Raw genomic sequence first — 10,789 nt, forward strand, 5'->3', positions numbered from 1 at the left:
TCTGTGTCAGTTGGATGGTAAAGTAGGGAAGGAGGAGAAATGAGCATTGGTTAGGAGCCCACTGTGTGTGAGGCACCGTGCTAAGATCTTTGCATATATTATCCCATTGGATCCTCACAATAAGACTGAGAAGTAAATGAGATCATAATCATCATCCTCATTCTATAGTTAAAGAAAATATGACAGGAAGAGATTAACTGAATTGTCCAGGGTCATATGCTTGTCAGTGTCTGAGGCTATATTTGAACTTAATCTTCCTTACTCCAGGCCCAGAAACTTCCCTATCCACTATGCCCCTAGCTAAGATGGATTGATAGGACATTAAACCTGGAGTAAAGAAGACCTCAGTTCAAATGCTGACTAACTAGCTGTACGACCCTTTGAAAATTTCTTCTGTCTTTCTCATTTCCACACCTATAAAATGAGTATAATGATAGCACCTGCTTCTCAGGATTGATGTGAAGATAAATTAAGATAATTTTCAGAAATGCTTTGCAAACCTTAAGACATATAAATTCTAGCTACAATTTTTTATGCTTTATGTTTTATACTATATTATTTATCATATATAATATATACTCAATATATAATATATACTCAATCCAATTAGCTATATAAATACATATATATATTTAAAACAAGAATAATAATTCTCCTCTGGATTCTTCATTCTTCTCAATGGAAGGATAGTCTCTCCAAACCAGTAGGAATGACAAATTGCTCAAACACCAGCTAGTGCAAATATTGGCCTATATGAGCTTGAAATTGAATCTCAAATTGCCACTTCTGCTTTGAATTTCTTTCCTAAACATAGATGACCAAATGATGATCCTGAGATGGACATTTTAAGCCTTGGGAGCCCCTCTGTGAATTCAAGAGGTTGGCTCCAAAATGGCAGGTTAGGAGTAAGTATCTAGCTTAATGAACCCTCTTAGCATTCCCCCCCAAACAACTTTAAAATAACACTTCGTATCAAATTTTGGAATGGCACGTCCAGAAAAAAGGTCAGAATGGATATTTTTCTGACATAAGAAAACTTGGAACATCAATAGATGACTTCAGTGACTCCAGGGTGGGACATCTATCCAGGGTACAAACACCCAATGGCAGCAGCAGCCAGCAGCTTTGGGAACTCTCAATCCAGAGATGGTAAGAGGGTTGGACAAAGGGTCACACATATTTCGGGAGACATATTGCTAGTCCTGGGTACAGCTGACACTGACTTGCAGCTCTACTGCCCATGAACAGCTTTAGGTTGGAATTTCAGGGCAGAGAGCGGCATTCTGGTCAGTCACAAGGTAAGGACCTTTGTCACAGTTCTAGGGCCAAATGGAGCTTGGTTTGGTGCTACAAGGAAGAAGGGGCTCTTCCTGGCTAAAAACTAGAACACAGACAAGAAGAACAGTAACTACATCTCTCTTCTCTCCACACAAAGTTATGTGCTATAATGTCACAGTTAACCCTTTCAATTCAGAGTCTAAGTTAAGGATTTCTGTCAACCCCTATCATTCCCCACTTCTTTTTATTTGGAGGCTAGTAGCCAGTTGCTAGTAGCAAGGAAAAGATACAGCTTCTGGAGCAGCTTCTGGTTGAAAATAAACATAAAGCTATTGGGGACTTGAGATACATTCAGGAGATGGTTGAGGCAGCGACAGGTAGTCACCGATGTCTGGATTGTGCAGATGAGGGTATCGAGCTCCAGTCACTAGTTCAAAATGTATGACCTTGTAGACTAAAGGAGAAAGACTCTAAAAAGGGTTTAAAAGACAGGTTATGAAAACAAGAATGATCAGGAATGGTGTGAATATCAGAATCAGAAAGGAGAAAAACCAGGATTCCCACATAGGAGAGAATCTTTGGGAGATAAGATTCTCATGGGACCTTCTTCACCCTTGCAATTTTTCCATGATATAATTAATCCACTATTCAACCTTTTAGGAGGTGATAATATACATACAGTAATACATGGGAGAACAGCAATACAGGGTATTGTAGATAACAAAATAGTATTGTATGACCTTAGGAATTGGTTGTTGAGTCACTATATCTAGTATATATCCTGTGGCAGTTCAATTCAGTTAGCATTTGTCTTTTCAGTATTGACTATTTTCTCTGAATGTTGAAAATTGCTAAAGAGAAAAAAAAGCTGGGATATGATAAAAACAACTTCAAATTAGTTCTTAATAGCTATACATATACATATATATACATATACATACACACATATGTGTGTATCTTAGGATCAAACATCCTTAGGTTTATTTGACTTCATGTAACAGTCATTATTCATAATCAATCATTCAAACTCATAGCCAGGCTCAAGAATAATCAGGTGGAAAACACTCCTTTTCAAAGGAACACAGTGGAGAAATTGAGCCAGACAGGATCTACCTTAGACTGAGACCAAAGATCATCCCTCTGGCCTTTTTCCCTGAACTGACATCCACCTGTCACAGTTTAGAATCACATTCATCTCTGAGTTATTTACTTGTGGCATTAGTATGTGGCAGTTCTTCCTAATAGTGGATTACTGACTTAATGATTCATTAGACAAGAATACCTACAGTCAGGGTGACTAGGTGGCACAATGGATAGAGCACCGGCCCTGGAGTCAGGAGTACCTGAGTTCAAATCTGGCCTCAGACAACCCCATTGCCTTACAAAAAAACTAAAAAAAAAAATAAATAAATAAAAATAAAAAAAAAGAATACTTACAGTCAAACCCCAGAGCAAAAAACAATCATAGCTCCAAAGGCTTTCATCCTAAATAACAGTTTTACTAATCACAGCTTAGGGCTAGGTCTAGTTGTTCTCTCATGAGTTTGCAATAAAGAATGAACTAGTTCATACATGAATAACAGATTTCACTTAGAATTCATCACTTGTTTTTCTATTTGATTTTGTACTGATGTAAAAACTAAATCATTAGAAATTATTTCTATATTTGTCAGAAACTTGCTGATCTATTGCTGGCCAGATTCACTGTTAAGAAATTCTATGTCTAAAAGTTGGTCCATTTCTCAGGGCTGATTGACTTTGCCCAGACCAGACCAACAGGTATAACAGAGAAGGGACCTCGGTTTGTTAAATCTGCCTGCCTATCCATCTCTCCTGCAATAGGTTTCAACATTTTTAACAATCAGTTAAAACAATTTACATATTCATAAGTGAGAACAAATAGTTGTAGATATAACTTATAAAATTAAGATAATTTTATGCTAAGGTGAAAAAATTATCCAATTCTTTTTTTAAAAAAGGGGGGGCTGACAAAATAATCAAGTCGATTTAAAATTTTTCTCCACTGATTTTTTTTTGTTTTTTTTAAAGCCCACAGTCTAAAATTATATCCAAGTTGCAAGAACATGCTTAGACAACAGTGTCGATTTTTACATTCTAATCAAAAATTATTAAACTTGAACTTGAAACAAACTTTTAAGATGGCTCCAATATAATCAAATATATGTAAAATTAGGGCTGTTGTGTCCATTAGCATCATGATATATTGTTCGCATTTTAAAAAATCATATAAAGTTTTCAAGTGTGAAGTACTTATTCTTAATTAAGGTAAAACTAATAACAGTTAAAATACAATGCTTGCCTAATGGTAGGCAGTTTACCATCACATAGAGTTAAGATAACTAGCTTCAAGTCACTAGTTAACAAATTTCAAATCCAAGTGTACACTTTCCATTTTGTCTTGTTGTCAAATATCAAATATTAAGTAAATTACACCCCATTCTTGTGCAAAGATCTTCCTTTTTTATTCAATAGAAATTCTGCAGCATAGAAAATTCTTGATAAAAATCTATGACTGAATGTTTCTAAAAATCCCTTTTGCCTTCAAGATCTTCACTGTAACTCAGTTAACAATATTAGAAATTCCAAAAAGCATACCCCAAATAATCTTGAATGATTTTCCTTTCAAAACCTGTAAGTGTCTGAGGCCAGATTTGAACCCAAGTACTCCTGACTCCGGGGCCAGTGCTCTATCCACTGCTCCACCTAGTTGCCCCCATTCTTATTTTCAATAGTAAAATTCTAATTTTCCAGTGTTCTAGTTTATGAAAGAATTTGTCCTTACCCAAACATCAAGAAGCCTGAAAATTTCATGATTTAGTTAAATGCATTCTCAGATTAGTAAACAGAATAGTAAACTAAAATAGAGGAAACTTTCTTTGCAGTCTTAGCTTCTAAATTTTTAATGTAAAATAGTACAATACATTCTGATTCATATTAAACATCAAATCAGGAGAGACTTATTTAACCTAAATTGTGACCAAACTAAATTCAATTACACCTGAATCTATATTCCAAATGATTTTATACAAAATTCCAATTTTTAATTTAATAATGTAGTGCTATGTTTAAAACAAGTACTATATATTCCAAACATTTCATTTTTATCCAATTCACTGATGGAGATTGCAAAAGCAGCAGTCCAAAGTTAAATTTTTAAACTATACCAATCATATTTAAGAGCCCATTTCAATTTGCTACAAATCTGAGTTCTGCAATCCCAGAAGAAATTCTATAGTTCACCAATTGATTAATAACCCTCTAAACTCTTTTCTCTTTTTACACTGATTTTCAAATCAATTTTCAAAACTTCCAAGATCAATTCTTTTACTTATACAAAAGTCAAATCTACTCATATTCCTTTAGTGGGTGGAGGTTTCAATTCATATTATATAGGTCACACGTATGGATCAAAAAAAACCTGCCTCTTTTTATACATTTTCATTTTACCTCATAGCCTTTTAATTTTTTTCTCAAACCCTTAACTCATTCTATACAATTGTCCTTTCCCTTAGTATACTGTTTAACCATATTTCAGACAATATTAATTCCAATGAATATTTCCTTTTCTTATTTTACTACATGTAGTTCAAATTCTTCACCAGATCAAATGACTTTTTTAAAAACCTTATTTTCATGGTTATATAATATAGACATATAGCGACCATTTTGTTAATATATGACTTTTCTTATCATACCACAAGTCTTTTTCTTAATTTGTCACAATTCAAATATTTCTTAAAAATAAACAAATATAAATTCTTTGCAGATGTTTTTAACCTTACAAATCTGAAACTTACAAAAATAGCAACAAAACATATTCAAGCTACTTTCTTAATTGTATAAGTAGCAAAATCTTTCTTTAAGATTCATAGAAATTCATATTAATTTCATGTTAATTTAATTCACATTAAAAGATTAATATTAATAGAAAATTAATAGAAACCTTATATAAATTATAGTAAAATACATTTGCAGTAATCAATGTTTGGTATTAATTTGAGTGACTTTAAAATAAGAAACTTAATCATTATACCTTTTCCCCTTTCTCAAATCACCTTGAGAAGGTTTCTGGTATGATTCTAGAATGGAGTGGGCTTTAGATTACACAGAATCTGAACTGCCTTTTGGATTCTTTTTCTTTGAGAAAAAAATTGTTGGAAGAACAAGAGGGATGGAGGAAAATTTCCAGTAACAGGATTCAAAGAGGACAGACTTACCCTTTGAAAGTGGCAATTTCTCATTGTCACCAAAACCACTTTATACAAGTAAAACTGGAGGGAAAAAGCTGGGGTAAGGAGAAGGTGGTCATCCATACTCAAGAAACACACATAGACATACAGAGACTTTTTTTAATCAGCACTGAAAAGACTCCTATGCCAGCTTAGGTATTAGATTTTGTCAATCATGTGCATACCTGCAGGACTGACAATCTCTCATGGAATTGTAAATAGTGTTGAGGCTAGGCAAAAAGAATTCAGTTGTACTGCAATGCAAATAGAGATTGGAATGTTTGTATCTTCCAACTCTTGGGATAGAGTTCAAGTTCATTGGGATGAGCTAAAGAATAGGTGTGGGTTGGAGGATGCTAAATTCAGGGTTTTTTTGTAGTTCCCTGCTTCTACCTAGAGGGGAGTGGGATTTTCTAAGAAGTTTCCCACTCGGAGCTGCTCTTCCCTAATACTGAGCCTTCTGCCAAGGGAAAGGGGGAGAAGGAACTATAAAAATTAGAATGTAAGCAATATCTGTCTACTGGTTATTGTGGAAGCCAAATATTGTCAATTTTAGAATAATAGTTTGATTTTGAGGCCTATTTAATTTTTCTGTTTCTCCTGGTCATTCAGGGTATGTTGAGGTCAGGTGGCATTATAAGGGTAAGATAAAAGTGCTTCTATTGGAACTCACCTGCTCCAAATTTACCCACTTGCTCAAAGTCCATTCCAAAGGCAAGTCTTTGGGAATCGAAGGTCCCTATCCTATCTCCCACAGTTGACTTCAGCATTCAAGTTCTAAAAACAAGCAAAAAAGATAAAAAAGATTTACAACCTTTGTCATCTTTTAAAAATATCCCATGCTCTACACTAAGAATCTGTATATTTTACTAAGTAAAATATATTTTACAAGGTGAAAGACAAAAAAAAAAAGATCCACAAACCTCAGAAAGGAGAACATAGAGGTCATTGTAGTGAAAGTGACCCCCCCCCCCAGAAATCACCTCCTTCCAAAAGCTAAAAGTCACTGAAGAGCCCACAGACTATTTCCAGGGGACAGAACAAATAAATAAAATGGAGTCTAGGTTTAGAAGACAATCAGTGAAAGAAAAAGTACCTCAGGTAGTACATAATGAAAGAACAGAAGATGGAATAATAAGAGAGTAAGGTAAGTCAGCATGAGGAAGAGATGGAGCAGACAGGTAATCAACCCAATGATGTAGAATAGAGGATTCAAAAGAAGAAGAGGAAAAAGAAGTAGGTGCAGTTCATAGTGATACCAAGAAATAACAGGATGAGGAGCATAAAAACGCAATGGAGGTTAGAATGGAGGAGGTGAATGAGGTGAGGAAAAAAGAAAAGTTACAGGATAGCCAGTCTGAAGAAGTTATGAATGTTAAAACAAAGGATGAAATGTCAAAAATGTAAATACAGAACCAGAAGAAATAGATTCTTATAAAGTTGAAAGTGTAAGGCCTTAAGAAAATGAGAATAGCAAAGAAATAGGACCAGAGATAGAAGGTGAGACTCAGCCAAACTAAGATTATAATCTTATTTCTCCTGTGAAGAATGTTAATTTTCCAGAAAATGAAAATGAATCTGAAGAGAAACAAGAGAGAATCTGAGTTCCAATAATATTTTGTGATTCAACCTCAGTCCCAGTCCCTTCCCCTGCCCTCCTTCCAACTCTACCCTCAGTCTGAGACTTAGCCCTTACATTTATAAAGCCCCCACCTCAGATCACACAGGAACCAAGGCATCTAACCAAAAGGAAAGAGTTTGCCATGGAATCTGTCAAACTTCCTGAGGTGCAACTAGAGCCAGTCATGACAGTGACTTCAGAGAGGAAAACCAAAACAAAAAAAAAAAAAAAGAGTAGAAGTAGGAGTCAAGCCAGAAACAAAACTAGCAAGAGTAGAAGTCATAGCAGTAGCTGTAGCATCTCAAGTTCAACCAATAGTGGTAGTGGCAGCAGCTCCAGTAGTAGCAGCAGTAGCAGTCAGAATGATTTCAGGAGCAGTACTAACACTAATGGAACAGCAGCAGAGACAGTAGTAGTAACAGTAGTGACAGTGAGAGTAGGAGTCATCATAACAGGGATAGAAAATCCAGTAGGAGTGTGAATCAGAAGTGGAGGATACACCAAGACTAGAAAGAAATCACAATCACAAGTCTTAAAATGGTAATAGTAGAGATACAAAAGGATCAAAGTATAAGAGTTCACAGTCTGACTGAAAAAAATCTATATCAGAAAGTAGTTGGTCATAGAAAAGATTTTCAAGAAGTGAAAGAGACCTTAAAACAGACTGTAAAGACAAAAGGTGTTAATGGAAGAAACCAGGCTTCCTTAGACTATTTGTAGCAGCAGATTTTTTGATGTGAAAAAGGATACTTTTTCTTTTAATAAAAATGCTGCCTTGGGGCAGCTAGGTGGCATAGGGGGCAGCTAGGTGGCGTAGTGGAAAGAACACCAACCCTGGAGTCAGCAGTACCTGAGTTCAAATCCGGCCTCAGACACCTAATAAATATCTAGTTGTGTGGCCTTGGGCAAGCCACTTAACCCCACTGCCTTGCAAAACAACCTAAAAAGAAAAAAAAATGCTGCCTTAAGAATTGCATGTTGGGCTTTGGGGGGTTGTTTTTTGGGGGGACACCCCACTGGGACCTTCACTCCTCCAAGATCTTATGCTCTCTTGCCTGTGCTTTGATATGTAGATGACCCCCCCCCCACTTCCCTCTTCCCTGGAGCTGTAAGGAGGAGTCCTGCTTGGCTACTTAGCATGGAAGCCCAAACTACAACCTGTATCTGAGTGTGGGCTAGCAGCAAAGTCCTATCCTGAGGGAGAGCAGAGAAATCTCTGCAGTCTTCCCTGACCCCCTTACCATGTGTGGGCTTTGTTCTGGAGGTGCAGGCTGCTTTCTGCATTCTTGCTGCAGATTCTGCAGCCTGTGTTCCTCACTCTACACTCATTTTGATGTAGTAGAATTCTTTTCCCACCCCTTTAAGCTGTTCTGGGGTTGTGCTGCTCAGTAAAACACACCTTTCCTGCGGAACCTCCGAGTTATCTTGGACTGGGAAAATGTATCACTCAGTCATTCGGTGAGTTCTGACCCTCTAAAATTTTGGCTAGAGTCATAATTTGTTGGAGTTTTGGGGGGAAGGAGTTAACAGGAAATGCTGCCTTCATGCCGCCATCTTGGCTCCGCCCAAAAATTACATGTTGTAAAATTCTTTTTTGGAAAAATGCAGAATTTATATATCATTCATTTTTTACTTTTTATACAATTTTGTAAGTTATTTATCAAAAATTTTGTGAGGTTCCAACAACATGTAAAAAGAATAAAAAAGATTTACAACTATTGCCATTTTTTTAAAACTATCACATGCTCTATGCTAAGAATCTGTATATTTTACTAGGTAAACCTTTAAGTTTGTATGTTCTCTTCTAATTCTGTATCATATATTGTTTTTGTAGAAATTAATGTACATTAAACTGGAACAATCCTTACAACTAATGTTTCTGACAAAGAACTCATTTCTAAAATATACAGAGAACTGAGTCATATTTAAAAAAAAAGCCATTCCCCAGTTGACAAATGGTCAAAGGATATGCAAAGGCAATTTACAGATGAGGAGATCAAAGCAATCCATAGTCATATGAAAAATTTCTCTAAATCATTACTTATTAGAGAAATGCAAATTAAATCTTCTCTGAGGTACCACCTCACACCTCTCAGACTGGTCAATATGACCAGAAAGGATAATGATCATTGTTGGAAGGGTTGTAGGAAATCTGGGATACTATTACATTGTTGGTGGAGCTGTGAACTCATCCAACCTTTCTGGAGAGCTATTTGGAATTACACCCAAAGGGCAGCAAAAATGTGCATACCCTTTGATCCAGCAATACTACTACTGGGTCTATACACTGAAGAGATGATGAAAAAGGGTAAAAAATTCACTTGTACAAAAATATTCATAACAGCCCTGTTTGTGGTGACAAAGAATTGGAAATCAAGTAAATGTCCTTCAATTGGGGAATGACTTAGAAAACTGTGGTATATGTATGTCATGGAACACTATTGTTCTATTAGAAACCAGGAGGGATGGGAATTCAGGGAAGCCTGGAGGGATTTTCATGGACTGATGCTGAGTGAAATGAACAGAAGCAAAACACTATACACCCTAACAGCAACATGGGAGTGATGATCAACCCTGAAGGACTCGCTCATTCCATCAGTGCAACAATCGGGAACAATTTTGGGCTGTCTGCAAAGGAGAGTGCCATCTGTATACAGATAAGGAGCTGTGGAGTTTGAACAAAGTTCAAGGACTATTTCCTTTAATTTAGAAAAAAACAGGTATCTTATTGTCTCATCTTGTTACCTCTTAGATTTCTTGTCTCTTCTTTAAGGATATGATTTCTCTCTCATCACACTCAATTTGGATCAAGGTACAACATGGAAACAAAGTAAAGACTGACAGATTGCTTTCTGTGGGTGGGGGTGGGGGGAAGGAAGTAAGATTGGGGGGAAAATTGTAAAACTCAAATAATATCTTTAATAAAAATAAATTTAAAAAAAAAAGAACAATAGTGTTCCATGACATACATATACCACAGTTTGCTAAGCCATTCCCCAAACTTGATTTCTAATTCTTTGCCACCATAAACAGGGCTGCTATGAATATTTTTGTACAAGTGATGGTTTTACCCTTTTTCATCATCTCTTCAGGGTATAGACCCAGCAGTGGTATTGCTGGATCAAAGGGTAGGTATGCACATTTTTGTTGCCCTTTGGGCTTAGTTCCAAATTGCTCTCCAGAAAGGTTGGATGAGTTCACAGCTCCACCAACAATGTAATAGTGTCCCAGATTTCCTACAACCCTTCCAACAATGATCATTATCCTTTCTGGTCATATTGACCAGTCTGAGAGGTGTGAGGTGGTACCTCAGAGAAGATTTAATTTGCATTTCTCTAATAAGTAATGATTTAGAGAAATTTTTCATATGACTATGGATTGCTTTGATCTCCTCATCTGTAAATTGCCTTTGCATATCCTTTGACCATTTGTCAACTGGGGAATGGCTTTTTTTTTAAATATGACTCAGTTCTCTGTATATTTTAGAAATGAGTCCTTTGTCAGAAGTGACTTAGATTTAAAAAATAAAAATAAAATAGTCAGAACTTCTTATTGTCACCAAAAAAGTCAAATTAGATACAAGTAAAATAGCAGTCAGATGACTGGGGCGGCTAGGTGGTGCAGTGGATAGAGCACCAGC

General features: G+C 36.1%; 1 pseudogene; it reads left to right on the forward strand.

The window, feature by feature from the left end:
* Window positions 1-7,835, forward strand: part of LOC141512064 (pinin-like) — a 30,142-nt pseudogene extending 22,307 nt beyond the window's left edge.
* The last annotated feature ends 2,954 nt before the right edge of the window (window positions 7,836-10,789 follow it).

The sequence above is a fragment of the Macrotis lagotis genome, chromosome 2 (genome assembly GCF_037893015.1).
Source record: "Macrotis lagotis isolate mMagLag1 chromosome 2, bilby.v1.9.chrom.fasta, whole genome shotgun sequence".
Lineage (NCBI taxonomy): Eukaryota > Metazoa > Chordata > Mammalia > Peramelemorphia > Peramelidae > Macrotis > Macrotis lagotis.